The sequence below is a fragment of the Saccopteryx bilineata genome, chromosome X (assembly GCF_036850765.1).
Source record: "Saccopteryx bilineata isolate mSacBil1 chromosome X, mSacBil1_pri_phased_curated, whole genome shotgun sequence".
NCBI lineage: Eukaryota > Metazoa > Chordata > Mammalia > Chiroptera > Emballonuridae > Saccopteryx > Saccopteryx bilineata.
Window position 1 is genome coordinate 47,336,504 of NC_089502.1, and position 16,311 is coordinate 47,352,814.

Below are 16,311 nucleotides of genomic sequence, written 5' to 3' on the forward strand. Positions count from 1 at the left end.
TCTATAAAGTCAATAAAACAAACCTAAATTTTCTAAAAAATTATTTTACCCGTTTACACATCATCTCAAACACAGCACTTTTCTGTAGCAGTGATTTTTCTTCTTCTTTGGTTATAGTCTCTATTTTCATCAGGCTCATCTGATAGTTTCTGAGCTCTTCTGTGTTTTTAAGTTAAATATAAATAAGACTACCTTGGAAGAAATAGACTAGAGAAACTTCTGTAAGTAAATAATAATTCTTTGTTGATATAGTTCCATAGATAGCAGTTGCCAAGGGAGAGGAGACATACAATTACTGGACATGTACATTTTGTAAGCACCTGTAAGCTGCCCAGAGCTGTTCTTTCTTACTTATCATATTTTCACTGTTTATTATAAAATATTTTAAAATAAGTATCTCCTATGGTGGTAGGCATTTGAGGAATAAATGTAATCAGGTGGTAATAGTAGAATAAAAAGAGCAATTCTGGTCTAGCATTGATTGCTAAAATGTACATTAGAACATCATATCAATCATAATTTCTAACTTAAATTGCTGAATGAATTCCCTAGTTTCTATTAACGATGATCATTGACCCACATGAAGTCAGATGATTTGAAAAGACAGGTACTGGCCCTGGCCGGTTTGCTCAGTGGTAGAGCATTGGCCTGGCGTGCAGGAGTCCCGGGTTCAATTCCTGGCCAGGGCACTCAGGATAAGTGCCCATCTGCTTCTCCACCCTTCCCCCTCTCCTTCCTCTCTGTCTCTCTCTTCCCCTCCCACAGCCAAGGCTCCATTGGAGCAAAATTGTCCTGGGTGCTGAGGATGGTTCTGTGGCCTCTGCCTCAGGTGCTAGAATGGCTCTGGTTGCACCAGAGCAACGCCCCAGATGGGCAGAGTATCGCCCCTTGGTGGGCATGCTGGGTGGATCCCGGTCGGGTGCATGCGGGAGTCTGTCTGACTGCCTCCCGTTTTCAACTTCAGAAAAATTAAAAAAAAAAAAGGTAGGTGCTCTTGCATTCTGCACAAACAAAAATGTTACATACATGATTTAGTATTAGGTGAAAAAAGAAAAAAATATGTTTAACTACAAAAATCTGTAACATCACTTAAATCTAAACAAAATAGAAGTCATGGGGGTTGTAAAAGGTTGTGACAAACACTCTTTAGTTGTTTCCATGTAGTTACCATATCACTCCATAGCTGTCTGTCTGTGTATTTTAATGCAGTAAGAAATTCTCTACTTTTTTTCCCCTTCTAATTGCTCAGCAGGAATTCACTTAATGTTCATTCTATGATGGCTTTCAAGAGTCTAGAGAAAGATCTGGTATGGGAGATTGAGGTGGGTAATATCATCTGTATTTGTTTAAACGCCTAAGGTATCGTAATGAATTGAAAGGAAACAATTTAACCACAGATGCTTTGAACTGAAGATACACAGGAAACAACTGGAGAATGTGATAGAGTACCTTGAAATCTGCCACACTGCTGAAGGCATTCTTGAGGGAAAAATAAAACATACATTTAAGTGCTGTCTAAACTCCTGTTCTGAAAAACAGGTTCAAAGAGTAGAGAAATCTAACACCATGCAATAATAACTAAAATATTTTCATATTAACAATTTTTGCAAAGCCAAACCCATGCCGTTAGCATGTGAGAAATCTCCAGAAATGTGGATTGAATTAAAATATATGAAAAAATTTAATATACCTTATTCAAATGTAATTCAGGTATGATTTGCATTTGGGAAATAAGATTAAGATGTGCTAAAGAAATAGCAACACAACTTCATGTTATTCAAGTGAGATATACTTTCTATTTAATATTTCAGAAACTTTGGCTAAAACATGTAATTCATAGAAAACCACTTAAATTGAGCCTTTATTCCTTGTAATGTCAAAGGTATTAGAAAACATCATACTTTTTAAAATCAATGATATAAATTTATAACTCAGTATATATATTAAATCTGAACATATGGATTAGGGACACAGTCATATCATAATATAGACATCTATTAATTAGCATTACCTATTATTTCTTGTTTTAAAACAATTTTAAAAAGTTTTCTTTAATAACAGCTCAGTAATGTAGCATGACATATAATTTCACTCAAAACATAATGGAATGATTAAAAGAAATTTTCTGCTGCTATTTAAGTTATTCAAATAAATCAGAATGATTTACTAAATAATGAAGGGATAATTTAGTTTCAAATACAGTTTTATAAAAGCCTATTTTATGAAGTTTATTTATACACAGAGAGAGTTCCTGAAAAACAACCCATTGAAATATAGCAGTTTACATGTAGTGGATTCTATGATGTGTCATCAGATTCTAGCTCCAGGATTATAAGGCGTCTCCCCAGATGCTAACAGTGCTCCCAAGTGTTCTCTGACTTCCAAGAATTGCTCTTGACTTAGAGAACTTTCTCTTCCAAGATGGTGCTCACTCCCAGGCAAGTCTGCATTTGGTCAACAATGAAGGAATACAAAAAAAGCGACTTTCTCATCCCAACTTTTAACAACTGTGAGCCATCCAAGATCCAAAGCTCCGTATGACATCGCTTGAGGCCTTTGTTGTGATTCCATCACAGTGCAATTTATTCCTCTTCCTAATCTTAATCCTGTTCCCTTTTCTCGCAAGTATTACATCTGAGAAAACTCCATTGTAAATTTCTGCACATCAGTTTCCATTTCAAACTTGTTTTCCAAGGAACCCAACCAACAACAGACTGCCTGAATTGGTCTGAGAAGGCAGATGCGAAGATGAGAGCCTGGAGCTATATCGTCCATCAGCTAAAGTAAGGTCAGAAAATTTTTTCTTCTTAAAAGTAAGCCTGACCAAGTGGTGGCACAGTTGAGAGTGTGTCAACCTGGGATACTGAGAACACAGGTTCAAAACCTCGAGGTTGTTAGCTTGAGTGTGGGATCACCTGGCTTGAGCATGGGATCATAGACATGACCTCAAGGTCTCTGGCTTGAGCAAGGGGTCACTGGTTCAGCTAGAGTCCCTCAGTCAAGGCACATACGAGAAAGCAATCAATGAACAACCAAAATGATACAACTACTAGTTGATACTTCTCATCTCTCTCCCTTCCTATCTGACTCTCTGTTTGTCTCTCTCTTTCTTGCTTAAAAAAAAGCACAGGTAGCAAGAATAGCTTTGCAGATTAGCTAGTCATTATAATAAGTACTCATTCTTCCATTGTAGCTTGAAAGCAGTCATAGATACTACATGCATGAATGGGAGTGTCTATGTTCTAATTGAGTTTTATTTATATATACATGCAAGTAGGTCATGAATCATAGCTTCCTGACCCCTGAGATAAACTGAAATTAGGAACAAATCACAAGATTTCAGTGGAACACAAACACAATGATATAAGGTAGCAAAAAAATTGTTATAACTTTTGCCTGATCAGGCAGTGGCACAGTGGATAGAGCATCGAGCTGGGAGGAAGAAGACCCAGGTTCAAAATCCCAAGGTTGCTGGCTTGAGTGCAGGCTTATCTGGATTGAGTGTGGGCTCACCAGCTTGAGGACACATGATCCCAAAGCCACTGGCTTGAAGCCCAAGGTTGCTGGCTTGAGCAAGGAGTCACTCACTCTGCTGAAGACCCCTGGTCAAGGAGTATACGAGAAATCAGTCAATAAACAACAAAAAGAGCCACAACGAAGAACTGATGCTTCTGATCTCTCTCCATTCTTGCCTGTCTTTCCCTATCTGTCCCTCCCTCTGATTCTCTGTCTGTGTCAGAAAAAAAAGTTACACCTTTTACTAGGGTTGAAATGGGTAGTATATTAATAGAAAGACATATAGCCAGACAAAATATTTTATCAAATATTCTGGAAGTGTAGAGAAAAAATATATAAAGAATATAAAATTACATTGCATTTACTAGAGGAAATGGTAGTTTTTAAGAGCTAATAAGAACAAAATGGCACCCTAAAAGGCCCTGGATCCCCCAGGAAAACATTTAAAAAGAACCAGAAACTGGCTGAAATAACTTTATAATAGCTCTGCAAAACAGACAAGGTTTACAGCAGCCAAACAAACACTCAGTCAGGAAACTTATATTAAATATAGTAAAAAATGTCACTGTGTTTTTACTTGTTCTTGATTCATTGCCTTCCCAGCACAGGTTGATCTTGGTATGGAGGAGGTGGCAGACTAGTTCTCAATTTCCTCTTTTGGCTACTGGCATCTGAATGAATGACATTTTTCTTGCTTAAGTCAGACACCATGTGGGAAAAAATAATTATCACACTTTGTGAAGCTGCAGCTTGAGAGACTACAGACCTGCAGACAACAAAGGCACGATATTCTAGGGTGGTGACATATAAGAGACAATCTAAGTGTTCAAGGTGAAGTTAGGTAAGAACTTTGGAGAAATAAATTCAAAGCAACTGAATATATGGGAGAATTGATGAAGCTACACATGGGCCCAGGAAAAATGCATTCTGAGCATAAAACTAAGAAGACTGTCAGGTCTTATGTCAGGTTATTCTCTAGCCTCAAAGAATACCCAATTAATTAACCCCCCCCAAACAAACAAACAAAAAAACTACCTCAACCCAAAGCCAGTTTTGGCAAAGGTGATTATTTTTCCAAATATCTATATTTAAAAAAAAAGTCATATAGAATGCAACAGGACAGGAAAACATGTCCAGTACAGAAAATAAATAGGTCAAAACCATCCCTGAGGAAGCACAGCCAGACTTAATTGACAAAGATTGTAAAAGAGCTGTTTGGAATATGCTCAAAGAGTTCCAGGAAAATGCAGAGCTAAAGTAAATTAGGAAAATTATATATGTAGAAAATAGTAATATAAACAGAAATAGAAATTATAAAGGAAAAATAGAAATGTTGGAGCTAAAATACAGTAAATATATTAATAAATTCACTAGAGGGACTCAGCATCAGATTTGAGCAAGTAAAAAATAATAATGATAAGTGAATTTGAAGACAAAGCATTTGAAATTATTGAATCTGAGGAGCAGAAACAAAAACAAAGCATTTTTTTGGAATTTATGGAACATAATCATCAGATCAATGGATGCATCATGGAAGACACAGGAGGGAAGAGAGAGAAAGAAGCAGAGAAATTTTTTTGAAGAAATAATGGCAAAAAGCTTCCTAAGTTTAATGTAAGATTTAAATCTACATTTTCAGGAAGCTCTACAAACTCAAAGTAGAATATACCCAAAGAGACAATTCAGAATGTTATTGGAAGTTCTAAGCAGATAAATTATGCAAGAAAAAGAAATTGAAAACATCCAAATGGGAAAAGAAGAAGTAAAATTATCTCTATTCAAACATAACATTATATTATATTCTGAAAACCCTAGATAGTCCACAAAAATGTTAGTAAAATATCCAAAATTCATTAATGTTGTAGGATACAAAAATCAAACTGCAAAATCAGTTGTGTTTGTATACACCAACAATGAACAGTTCAAAAAAGAGAATTAAAGAAACAATTCTGTTTATAAGAACATCAAAACAAATAAAATCCTTACAAATAAACTTAACCAAGAAGGTGAATAACTTGTATCCTGAAAACAACAAAACATAGCTGAAAGACATTGTAGAAAACATCAACAAATAGAGATTCTGTGACCACCATCCTGTGTTCATAATTAATGTTAATATTGTTGAGACATCAATACTATACAGAATGTTCTATAGACTTAAGAAGATTTGTAACGCCTGACCAGGTGGTGGCACAGTGGATAGAGCGTTGGACTGGGATGCAGAGGACCCAGGTTTGAGACCCCAAGGTTGCCAGCTTTAGCGCAGGCTCATCAGGTTACAGCAAAAAGCTCATCAGCTTGGACCCAAGGTCTCTGGCTTGAGCAAGTGGTTACTCGGTCTGCTGTAGCCCCACGGTCAAGGCACATATGAGAAAGCAATCAATGAACAACTAAGGTGTCGCAATGCACAATGAAAAAAAACCTAATGATTGATGCTTCTCATCTCTCCGTTCCTGTCTGTCTGTCCCTGTCTATCCCTCTCTCTGACTTTCTCTGTCTCCGTAAAAAAAAAAAAAGAAAATTTGTAACAAAAGACCAATAATGGATGATAGAAATATACAGTCTAAGATTCACATAGACAAAATAATCTTGAAAATAAAGAGCAAGTGGAGGACTCACACTTCCCGATATCAAGTTACTACAGACTGATGTAATCAAATGCTTGGTACTGGAATAAAGGCAAACATATGGACCAATGAAATAAAATGGAAACTCAGACGTAAATCCTTACAGATATGATCAAATATCCTCTGAAAAGGATGCCAAGACCAGTTAAGGAAGAAATGAAGACATCTGTCATAAAGAAGTCTGGGAAAAATAAATATCCAGATATAAAATAAGTTGAAACCTTACTTCATACCATGTACAGAAATTAGCTTAAAATGGAACTAGGAACTAAATGTAAAAGCTAGAACTGTAAAATGTTTAGAAAAATAGCAAAGATATAAGAGAAGCTTTATGATTTGGCTATTTCTTAGAATATGACAGCAAAAGCACAGGCAAAAAATAAAAAGAAAATAAAGGTAAATATGACTTCAATCAAATTAAAAACTTGAATGCATCCAAAAATGCTATAATGAATGTAAAAAGACAACCTATGAAATGGCAGAAGTATTTGCAAAGTATATACCTTATTAGAGAATTAATTTCCAGAATATATAAAGAAATCCTTCAACTCAACAATAAAAGAAACAACATAATTAAAAATGGGATAAGACAATTATATACTTTACAAAGTGTTTCACCCGGTATTTGCAGTATACACCTGACACCATACAAAGTTGTTGCAATATTATTGAATATGCTGTACAGATGAAACTAATATAAAATAAAACTGAATGTAAACTATAATTGAAGAAAATTGTTTTAAATGGGCCAAGGACTTGAATAGATATTTCCACAAACACGATGCCAAAAATCACTCGAACAGATGCTTAACATTGCTAATTGTGTTATTTACTTTGAGCTGACAAAAAGAAATACCACAAACTAAGTATCTTAATATATTTTCACACCTTTCTGGAAGCTAGGAAGTCTAAGATAAAGGTACCAGCTATTTTGGTTTCAGGTGACAGTTATCTTCCTGCCTTGGAGACCATTGTACTCTCATTCTGTCCTCACATGGTGAGGAGAGAACTCTGGTGTCTCTTCCTCTTCTTATAAGGACACCAGACTTACTGGATTAAGACCCTGTGGCTATGACCCTATTTGATCTTAACAACTTCCATAAAGACCCCATCTCTATATACAGTTACATTGGGCGCTAGGGTCTCAATGCATGAATTTTGGAGAACATGAACATTGAGTCTGTAACACTAATCATTAAGAGAAAATGGTAATAAAACCAAAATGATATATCAATTCATACCATTAGGATGACTATTATAAATAAAATAAAAACATAAAATAAGTGTAGGTGAGGATGTGTATTGCTGGTGGGAATATAAATGGTGCACCTGCTATGGAAAACAGAATGGTGGTTCTTCAAATTTTAAACATAGAATCACCAGCAGTTTCACTTCTAGGTATACATACAAAAATATTGAAAGGAAACACAGTGATATTTGAACACCAGTGTTCATAGTAGTAACTAATGCTAGTAGCATTATTTACAATAGGAAAAAATAATAACTTAGCTCAACCAAGCAGTGGTGCAGTGATTAGATCAACAACCTGGGATGCTGAGGACCCAGGTTCAAAACCCCAAGGTCGGCAGCTGGAAAATAGGCTCATCGGCTTGAGCATGGGATCATAGACATGACCCCATGGTCATTGACTTTAAGCCCAAGGTCTCTGGCTTAAGCCTAAGGTCACTGGTTTGAGCAAGGGGTCACTGGCTCTGCTGGAGCCTCCTGGTCAAGGCACATATGAGAAAGCTTTCATTGAACAGCTATGGTGCTGCAACAAAAAATTGATGTGTCTCAGAGATACTGCTACTGTATGTCCTTGTCTCTCCCCATCTCTCTCCCTCTCTTTCTCACTTAAAACAAATTAAAAAAAACCCAACCAAACAAACAAACAAACAAAACAAATTGTCAGGTGAATGAATACACAAATTGTGGTAGATAAATACATGGAGATATTATTTAACCTTAAAAAAAGGGAATGAAGTACTGATATGTGCTACAAAATAAGTGAACCTTGAAAATATTATACTACGTAAAATAAATCAGATGTAAAAGTACAAATATTGTATTTTTCCACTTATATGAGATAACTAGAATGGTCAAATTTATAGTGACAAAAAGTGAAATAGTGTTGTATGGGGGAAAAAAAGAAGAGGGAATAAAAGTTATTTCGTAATAGGTACAGAGTTTCAGTTTGAACTGATAAAAATGTTTTGGAAAACATTAGTGACGATGGTTATAAAACAATGTGAATTTACTTAATGCCAGTGAATTGTATTGTACATTTATGCAACACACAAGCAAAACAAACTTGTAGACCAGCACAATAGTATGGTACTTACCAGAGGGAAAATGGGGTGGGAGAGGATGACCTGAGTAAAGAGGGACAAATATACAGAGTGGGTCAAAAAGGTTTACAGATGTGAGTACATAAAACAGAGTTTTTTCTTGTACTATTATTTATTTTCCATACCAAACAATTGTAAACCTACTTTTGCCCCACCCTGTATGGTGACAGAAAGAAACTAGACTTCAGGTGGTGAAACACAATGCAATACACGTATTATATATTATAGACTTGTACACCTGAAATGTATATAATGTTATTAACTAATGTTATCCCCTAATAAATTTAGTTTTTAAAACCTGTCATGAATTGGAAAAGATTACTAGTAATTTATAAAAAAAATAAAAGCTAAGTGTGAAAGTGAGATATATGTTTGGCAGCCTATAAAGAGGCTTTTTTGTTCTGCAATTGGAGGGCAAAACCCATTGAGAATCAGATTAATAATATAGTTACAAGATTAAGAGATTTTAAGGGAAGGCTGAATCCTCAATACGTATAGGGAAGTCTACTGAAGACCAGAACTCTAACTGGAAAATAATTTGATAACACATTATAAGGGACATCTGGCTCAATGGAATTGAATCTATTTACTTTTGACACACTTCTGATTCTTTGGAATTTCAGAATGGACCTATTTTCCCCCTCATTTCTTGGACTGTAGAATTTTTTTTTTTTTATAGAGACAGAGAGTGAGTCAGAGAGAGGGATAGACAGGGACAGACAGGCAGGAATGGAGAGAGATGAGAAGCATTAATCATTAGTTTTTCATTGCACGTTGTAACACCTTAGTTGTTCATTGATTGCTTTCTCATATATGCCTTGACTGCGGGCTTTGAGCAGACCGAGTAACCCCTTGCTGGAGCCAGCGACCTTGGGTTCAAGCTGGTGACCTCAGGGTCTCGAACCTGGGTCTTCAGCATCCCAGTCCAATGCTCTATCCACTGCGCCACCGCCTGGTCAGGCATTTTTTTTTCTTTTTTTTTTTCTTTTTTTTTTCTTTTTTTTATTCATTTTAAAGAGTGGGGGGGGGAGAGAGAGAGAGAGAGAGAGAGAGAAGGGGGAGGAGCAGGAAGCATCAACTCCCATATGTGCCTTGACCAGGCAAGCCAGGGTTTTGAAGCGGCAACCTCAGTGTTTCCAGGTTGACGCTTTATCCACTGCGCCACCACAGGTCAGGCAAGACTGTAGAATTTGATGTAGCAATGGGGAAGCCAAGTAGAAGCCTCTGAAACGACACACCTAACATCTTGGCCAAGATATTCCATCCCGGTGAGACAGATACAGGTTAATGTTACCCTTAGAGACCTAAAAGATGTAGGAGCAAATGTAGTAATCGTTATCATATGCCAGGTTATTTTACCACTTCTGCCCTATAAGATCTAAACAGCCTCACCAGGCAGTGGTGCAGTGGATAGACAGAGCATCAGCCTGGGATGCTGAGAACTCAGGTTCGAAACCCTGAGGTCACCAGCTTGAGTGCAGGCTCAGCAGCTTGAGTGCAGGGTCTATGGCTTGAGCGTGGGATCATAGACATGACCCATCGTCACTAGCTTGAACTTAAGGTCATTGGCTTGAGCGTGGGCTCATCAAAATGATCCAGTGGTCATTAGGTTGAGCCCAAGGTACCACTGGCTTGAAGCCCAAGGTACTTGGCTCGGTTGCAGCTCCCTGTCAAGGCATATATGAGACATATGAGAAGCAATCAGTGAACAACTAAGGTGCCTCAACTCCGAGTTTATGCTTCTCATCTCTTTGTCTTCCTATTTGTCTGTATCTGTCCCTCTATTCCTCTCTCTCTCTCCCTAAAAAAAAATCTAAACTGACTCTAGAGCAGTGGTAGTCAACCTTTTTATACCTACCACCCACTTTTGTATCTCTGTTAATAGTAAAATTGTCTAGCCGCCCACCAGTTCCACAGTAATGGTGATTTATAAAGTAGGGAAGTAACTTTATAAAATTTATAAAGCAGAATTACAGCAAGTTAAAACATATAATAATACTTACCCACCAAGTACTTTATGTTGGATTTTCGCTAAGTTTGGCAGAATAAATCTTTATAAAACAACTTACTATAGTTAAATCTATCTTTTTATTTATACTTTGGTTGCTCTGCTACTGCCCACCATGAAAGCTTGAATGCCCACTAGTGGGCAGTAGGGATCAGGTTGACTACCACTGCTCTATAGACTCCCACTTGACTAAATAGCAGTCCCAGTTGCAGCTATTAGGACACATGTTTTGTTAGAGTAGATAAGCTTGCACTTGGGTACATGGCATGTGGCTATTAATTTAGTGAATGGGTTATTTTTTACTTTTATCAGTAAGGAGTATCGAAAATATTCTGCATTCACTTGGAACTAATTGGAGTACATATTTATAATCTTGCCCTGGGGCTATGCTAACTCTTTTGCTCTTCTCATAATGTCATGTGAAGACACCTGGGCCCTCTGAACATCTTTGTAATTATATAGTTCAAAAGGACCCCGATGAGATGGACATTTTGCAGAAAATCACTCCAGTCCAATATCTTAATAATAGCATGCTAATCAGGTTAAATGAGCAAGAATTGGCAAACATATTAGCAACAGTGGTGGAGTTTAGCTCATACCAGTTCCTGAAAGTCAATTATTTAATTTTCAGGAATTTTACAAGTAGTTGCTAAAAATTATCTTTAATAAAATTCAATTATATAAACTTATTTCAAACAAAATTACTATTGATAAATACTGAAAACTTTGAAATTGAATTCTGTAAAGCATAAGTGGATTTGTTTTAGATTTTTTTTTACCAATATGCTTACAACATCTCTTATTTTTGTTTTTTTTTTCTTTTGCAATGTAATCTTGTTGTTTTCCAAAGGAGTGGTGTCAATTTCCCCTGTCTTTGAATATGGGATGGTCTTTCAGCTTGTTTTGAGCAATAGAAATGCCTCTGCTATGACTCTCTTTAACTTCTCTAAGGTATACCTTTAAGAGCCCTGCAGCTTCTACTATTGTCTCTTGAAACATTCCTTGAAAATAATGTGCCATGCTTTGCCCTGGTAACTACATAGAAATTCCCACTTGGAGGAGAACCAAAGGTTCTGGCTGACAGACCTACCTGGCAGCCATGTGACTGACGGTGGCCATTTTGGAATGCCCAATTCAACCGTCACCCCAAGTGATAGCTCATAAAGCTGAAGAACTGCTGTTTCAACCCACAGAATCATGTGAAATCACAAATTGGTTGTTTTAAGCCACTAAGTTTTGGAAGGTTTTGCTCCACCAAAAATAGATAACTGACACTGTAATTAAACAACCCATTTCTCTTGAAAGGACTCTAACAAGAGGCTCAGTAAATGACAGAGAGGATAGAGATCCTAAACTTTTTAGGATAGGATAATAATGCTGTAGACTCAGATGATGTTCCTGTAGTTTGGCTGTAATTTTAACTGTCCAACCAGCTGCAGTGATTCTGGGTAACTGCAGCACTACAGGAACTGTTACCAAAAGTCATCCTTTTCAATGTATTCAAAAGTAATGGTAAGTTAAAACTGAATACAAGTTTTCACAAGCCAAGTAAAAACCTCTAAAAAAACCTTTTTTTTATAAAGGTCTTAAAAACAGTTTCAATTGTATTTTTGGAAGAAATATAGGTGGATTATTCTCTAGTTTAGCATACATCAAGTCTCTTCAACACAGCCTGTTAAAGCCCATGAAAGTGTTTGATGGAATGTTATAATATTTACTAACACTAAAGATTAACCTTAAACTGTCAAATTATCTCATTAATGAGTGCTGAATGAACCCACACGAAAAGACATGGCTCATATTTTGACAGAACTGGGACTGATTTTCAAAATATAGTTGTATAGCATTCTCTCTAATATACATATCACAAAGAACTTGGAAAAAAGGCAATCAGGACAGATTGTAAAGCTGCAGATTAAGCCTCTTTTATATTACATTTATAAAGTCTAGAGTTTTTGAAAGAACAGCAGTGTAAATGCTTTGGGTAGCAAAATTGCAATCAAAATTCATTCACACTTAAAAAGACCATTTCATCTGAAAATCTCCATGTTCTTCTTAATATCAGGGCTTAGAAGACCTTAAAAAGGTCTTCCTACTTCCAAGTATATATTTAAATGTACCGAATAGTTAATAAAGCCTCCAGCTGGCACAGAGTCTCTATCTTAGAAGTTTGGGAAATAGCAATAAATTATCTTTCATGTCAACAAATTTTTTCCATTCTTTGTACTTTTTCTTATCATTAATTCATCCTGTTATTACTTTAATTTAGGACATATTGGCGTCATACTTAGTTTATTACAGTAGCCTAACTGGTTTCTCTGTCTCATCTTAACTTCACCTAATTACTTCTGAACACTCCTTTCGCAGTGCTTTTCTTAACACTTCTCCTATTTTAAGTTTCAGTTCAAAGACATCTCACTGCTCCTGAAAAACATTACTAAAATGCCCTGATCTGGTACTCAAGACCCTCCAATATCTTGTTGAAACCTACCTCCTCAAATGTATTTAGCTTTACATATAATGTGTCTTTTATAATTCTTCATATGAACTCAGATTCAATTCAATTAATGTCAAGTTTCCTACAATCAGTGATTATTTTACCCAGTAAAAAATGTCCCTCACTTCTTTTTTTTCTTATTCCTTTTCCAAGGGAAAGGAGGGGAGACAGAGAGACAGACACCCACATGTGCCCCAACCAGGATCCAACTGGCAAACACTATCTGGGGCTGATGCTCTGCCCATTTGGGGACATGTTTGTAACTGAGCTATTTTTAGCACCTGAGATAGAGGCTTCATGAAGCCATCCTCAGTGCCCGGGGCCAATGTGCTTGAACCAACCAAGTTATTGGTGTGGGAGGGAAGAGAGAAAAAGAGAAGAGAGAAGAGAGAGTAGGAGTGGTGCAGAAGCAGACAGTCCTTCCCCTGTGTGCCCTGACTGAGAATCAAACCCAGGACATCCATACGCCAGGCTGATGCTCTACCACTAAGCCAACAAGCCAGGGCGTTATTATTTATTTTTATAACAAACTTAATTCAAAATATATTTTTGATAATATAAAAACAAAATTTTGATTTTAAATTACATTTTTATTATCTCAGTATGTATTCCAATTTAATCACTTCATGATAAAAGATTCAATGATAGAGCTAGAACCTGAGATAGAAAAAAAAAGAGATATCATTTGAAATAAGGGACAGCAAAAACAAGTCAATTTCTTTAAAAAATGTTCTCTTGACTCATTTTTTTTTAATTGAGAGGCAGGGATGTAGGAAGGCAGAGAGACAGACTCCCACATGCACCCTGACCAGGATCCACCAGGCAAGCCCACTAGGGGGCATGCTCTGCATATCTGGGGCCATTGCTCTGAACTGAGCTATTTCAGTGCCTGAGGAGAGGCCATGAAGCCATTCTCAGCACCTGGGGCCAAATTGCTTGAATCTAGCTATGGCTGCAGGAAGGAGGGAGAGAGAGAGATAGAGAGAAGGGAGAAGGGTGGAGAAGCAGATGACTGCTTTTCTTGTGTGCCCAGACTGGGAATGGAACCTGGGACTTCCACATGCCAAGCTGATGCTCTGCCACTGAGCCAACCAGCCAGGGTTTCTTGACTCATCTAAGTAGAATTGGTTACTGTCTTTTATGTCCACACTCAAACCTATATATATATATATATATATATATATTATTTTATCATGGCATTATTAATACTTAATTATAGTTACTTATATATTTGTTAATTGCCTCCCAGTACAGACCTGGTTTATTTTTGTAATCCTTAGGTATTATACCTGAGTCATAAGAGATATATTATTAAAGTTTAAATGTGATGCCAGAGAGAAATTTGCTCAAATGGAACAGGCAAATTTATGTCAGAAAAATAATGTTTTACAACATTTCTTTTACAATATAGATCTTTTTTTTCATTTAAACTTCAGTCAGAGAAATCACTTGACTCAAGTTCTCAGCTAATGAATTATTTTTCAGCTGTGTTTATTATGCTATTTAAGCCAACTGCTAAAATCTTTAAACTGTGTTATTTTCAGGATTTGCAGGACACTTTTTTCTTTTACATTTTAGTAAATAAAACTTAGGTACATTAACGTGTGCAATGAAACAAAACTGTACAACTTGTTATGTTTCTATCTATCTATTTGCTCAGTGGTAGAGCATCAGCCTGGCTCGTGGATGTGCCCAGTTCAAGTTCAAGTCACGGCACACTGGAGAAGTGACCATATGCTTCTCCTCCCTCCCTTTTCCACTTTTCTCTCTCTCTCTCTCTCTTCCCCTCCCACAGCCATGGCTCGACTGGTTCAAATACATTGACCCCAGGCACTGAGGATGGCTCAGTAGAGCCTCTGCCTCAGGTGCTAAAAAATAGCTCAGTTGCAAGCATGGCCCTAAATGGGGGTTGCAGGGTGGATTCCAGTTTGGGTGCATGAGGGAGTCTGTCTCTCTGTCTCCCCTCCTCTCACTTGGAAAAGAAGGGGAAAAAAGATAAATAATACCACAAATACAGATATTGATTTTCTGGAGATTGGTTATTCACCACAAGAAAAAAAAAAAGAACATTTTTATATACAACCATTTGTAACAATAATGTTCATATGTCTCCTTCTTGAAAGACAAAGTCTTAAGTTAAATGAAAAGAATGCTAAGGCTGACAAAAAGACAAGTCTCCTGGATTTCCTTGTAGTTGAGGATCTAAGTTTCTAGGTCAAATGTTCTTTGATGTAGCTCTGTTTATCTATAGCTAAATGAACACTAATCTTGGCTTAGAGACATGGACACATTTTGATTCTTTACAAATACAAAAACCCTTTGGTATTTTAACCACTATTAGATTAGAAGACAGTTGTCAATCATAATCCACTTTTTCCTTCTGTCAAACATATTTCCATTCTTATTCTAATTTCCTAAAATATCTTTTAAAAATAACTGCAATACATACTAACAAAAATAGATTATTTTATTTATATGTTTAAAGAGATGTGTGTCTGTGTGCACACATGCAGTATACCTCTGTAAAGTGAAACATTGTTAAAATACTAGTTTTGGTTTAGCTGCCACTTCTCAGAAAATAATGTTATTGGGCAATGTAATTAACTGAAAGTCCTTTGTGCCTCATGCAATTTATCATCTTCTGATTTTATCTAAAATTTTTTGTCTGGAGGAGGATGCCACCAAAATGACAGACTAGGGAGGTTAGAGCTCTCATTCCCCCACAGACAGTGCAAGAAAAAAGCCATAGGTTGTCTAAAGCAACTGGGTAGGTGTTCTGGAAAACAAAGATTTATAGCAACCAAAAAAAAACATGCACAAGGCGGAAAAAATCTTCAAAAGAGTAAGTATTCAGATGTTTTTACTTGTTCTTTATATAACTTCTCCTCAGTGTGTTGGTAATTTGGGTCTTGAACAGGTGCATTCCAATTTCTAGGTCCTTTCCCTTAAATTGGAAAGAACAGAGTAGGTATTATTTGCAAATCATTGTGCGAGTTTCTTCTATCCTGTCTGTGAGATACCTGAAGAGCTGACTTACTAATATCTGTTTTTCATAACTTTTAATGCAGGCAGAAAAGTGTGGGCATTTTCTTGAGATGAGAAAGTCCGAGAGAAGACATACAATATACCATTTTAAGGCCTAGAGGAAAAGCTAAAGGACATACTAAAAAAAATTGGGTCATTTAAAATGAGCCTTGTGGACAGAAGAATTCAGAAAGCTACGCACATTGCCAGACAAGATGCATACGTAAAAAGACCTGAGAAGGCTTTAAGCTTTCACAGTGGGATGATCAGTAGTCTCAGATTATACCTAGA